Below are 3,025 nucleotides of genomic sequence, written 5' to 3' on the forward strand. Positions count from 1 at the left end.
GCCCGGAGGAAGGAGAGCACGTGGTGGAGCACCTCGTCCGGGAGCGCGCCAAGTCGGTCGAAGCCGTCAGCCATCGCCATTGCCGGATTCTTGGCATTCTTCTTCCTTGGAGGCATTCTGTCGAACAGGCCGCGAGCGTTTGTCAGCGCCCGGCCTTTGCAGGATACGGAAACACATAGAATCGTTATTTGAGGCGCATTGCAAAAGGGCGAGCGTGCAATGAAAATATGGCGGAGAGGCTTGCAGGCACGACGAATTAGTGTCGCACCTCACTTAGCCGGAGGCCGCAGCAGCTTCAATTCACGCGGAGGCGGAGCAGAGCAAAGACGCCGACGCTAGCAGCATTACGTACGCGAGCCGACAGATCTGAGCAATGGGAACACTGCGCTGAGAAGAGCAGAGACAAGTGAATCCGGGGTGAGGAGCTTGAGGAACAGTCGAACAGGTGTGCTCGGGACATGGAAGAGGAAGAAACGAATCGGGAGGAGATGCAGCGAAGGGGTGCCACTCACCGTCTCCTTCGGCTCCTTTATTTTCTTGTTTGTGATGTGCTACTGGTGGGCGTGCACCTCTCGATCTGGAGCCTGCGCCGACGTGCAGCTGCGGGGGGGCGCTCAGCGCGCAGGGATGCGACGGCCGGCGGGCGGGAGTGCGGGACGCGCCCTGCTCTTGGCGCGCGCCGGTTCTCCTGTGGCTGTGCTCGTGGCCTGTGTAGTGTGGCTGGCTGGGAATTTTTTTTAAAATTTTAACGTTTCTTGAAAACTAATTTTAAATCTAATACGGTCTGATTTTTTTTTAAACTAACATTTTTTGCCACGCCTATTGTCCTGACGTGGCCAAATGCCTATGCCGCGGTATGTATGGTGGCGCGGCAGAGGTCTGACGTGACGACGACCGGAATCGCGATCGTTGATGTGGCAAGGCTCTATCGCACCACCGATCTTGGCGCGGCAGTGCCGCGCCACGGAGCCTGGCGCAGCGGGGCCAAATAAATATCGCGAGCGAGCCCCCTGTCCGCACGCACCCCTGCCCGCCCGCCCGCCGCCGCGTCCTCCGCCAGCCGCACAGCGCCCCGTCCCGCATCGCCGCCGCCAGCCGCACGCGCCCGCCGGCACGCAGCGCCCACGCCCGCCGTGCCACGAACGCCGGCGCGTCAAGGCTACCCGGTCCTAAGGTACCTCCCTCTCGATTTCATGTTATTTTGATTATTATTGTTTTAGGATAATTAGTGATTTAGGATAATTAGTAATATATGATACTTAGGGTTTTATGATTGTTATTGATTTATGATAGTTAGTGATTTAGGATAGTTAGTGATTTTGGATAGTTAAGTTAGTGAATTTGTTTGTGATTTACGTAGGTAGTTTTTAGGTTTGAGGTTAGGATTTTGGGTTTAGGGATTGATTAGGCATTTATTATTTAGTTTATAGTTAGTTATTTAGTTATGGATTTTGGGTATAGATACTAGTTTACAAATGTCGGTACTTACTAGTGCGTGATACATTGATTTTGATGACTTCATGAAGTTTCGTCAAATGTTTATATTCCTAGTGAAGTTGTTTATGTTACTAGTTCGTGATATGTCTGTTAATTTTACTTTGAATATATACATGTGCTTTCATATTGCATAGCACGTAGTTCAAATTTTGCAATGCTACATAATGTTAATTTGATTTTTGTTAATTTGAATACTCTAACGCTTTGTTTATCAATTTGTAACAGGATGATCTCTCCCACGCAACACTCGTTGTACCCCATTCTTGAGGTGGAGTATGACGACCAGCACCGAGCACACATCTTGAGAGACAACGACGCAGAGGTGGCATTGCCTACTTTGAGGCCCCACATGCACACCAGGGCGTACCAGTGGGACGAGCGTTATGCGTCGTACATACGGCGTGCCGGCTTCCTCGAGCTTGTCCAGGTTGTCAACCACGGTCTTCCGCCCCTTGACCCAGCACTACTTACTGCAGCTGTAGACAGGTGCGAGTGCATTCTTTGTTCGTAAATTTTCTTGTAACAAATTTGAGGCAACTAACAGTCATTCTATTCTTATAACATGTGGAGGCCTGAGACCCACACGTTACACCTATCTTGTGGCGAGATGACCTTGATCATGCAGGACGTGAAGGCTATTTTTGGCCTTCGGTTGGGGGGACTTTCAGTGACAGGAATAGTTGATAACGATCACTGAAGGGAGCTGGTGGCTTAGTTTAGTGGCTTTCTTCCACCGGACGACGAGGCTTCTAAGAAAAATAAGTGAGAAATTAAAGCCTATTTAATACTTGCATTGCTTTCCTGCAGCCATCAGGTCTCATTTTCTTTGGTAAATTTTAGAAAAACTTTCGGTGTTTCATCGTCCTAGATCACGGAGCGCTTTGATTACTTGGACCCACAGGCTAAGGAGGCTCAGATCGACAGGTTCGCTCAAGTGTGGCTCTAGCACTTTCTTGGTGCTCTCCTCTTCCTAGACGCATCGGGCAACACCATCAGCTAGATCTTCCTTGACATACTACGCCAGCCGTGGGAGAATATAGCGGCGTACAGCTAGGGCAGCGCAGTCCTGGCATGAACGTATCGACAGCTATACGTTGCCTACCGTTGCACCTCAGGGTATGCGAACCTTGAAGGTTGCTCGTACCTACTCCAGGTTTGGTGTTGGGAACTATGGAGGTATTAACCCCTATACCCTTACGGCTAGGCTTAGGCCGGCCCGGATCAGAGGGTCCGGTCCGCTAAAAGACGACGCGCGGCCCAGCCAACCTGTTTGGAGTCCCGCGCAAGGAGTCAAGACAGATTTGGCGATCAAGCAAGATCCTGGTCAGTTAGAATAGGAATCCTTATCCGGCCACCTATGGCAATTGTAACTGGCTAGGATTAGTTTCCAGATCTGTAACCCTGTCCCTCGGACTATATAAGGCGGGCAGGGGACCCCTCTAAAAAACATCTCTCATTGACATACATCAATACAATCAGACGCAGGACGTAGGTATTACGCCTTCTTGACGGCCGAACCTGGATAAAA

General features: G+C 50.4%; 1 long non-coding RNA gene across 1 annotated transcript; it reads right to left on the bottom strand.

Moving 5' to 3' along the window:
* Positions 1–20: 20 nt before the first annotated feature.
* LOC136530348 (uncharacterized) lies at positions 21–699 on the bottom strand. The gene is made up of 3 exons (XR_010777753.1): positions 513–699; positions 269–387; positions 21–154 (listed from the first exon to the last, which is right to left on the bottom strand). It is a non-coding gene; the product is annotated as an uncharacterized lncRNA (long non-coding RNA).
* Between the last annotated feature and the right edge of the window lie 2,326 nt (positions 700–3,025).

Source organism: Miscanthus floridulus, unplaced genomic scaffold (genome assembly GCF_019320115.1).
Source record: "Miscanthus floridulus cultivar M001 unplaced genomic scaffold, ASM1932011v1 fs_112_1_2, whole genome shotgun sequence".
In the NCBI taxonomy this organism is placed as follows: Eukaryota; Viridiplantae; Streptophyta; class Magnoliopsida; order Poales; family Poaceae; genus Miscanthus; species Miscanthus floridulus.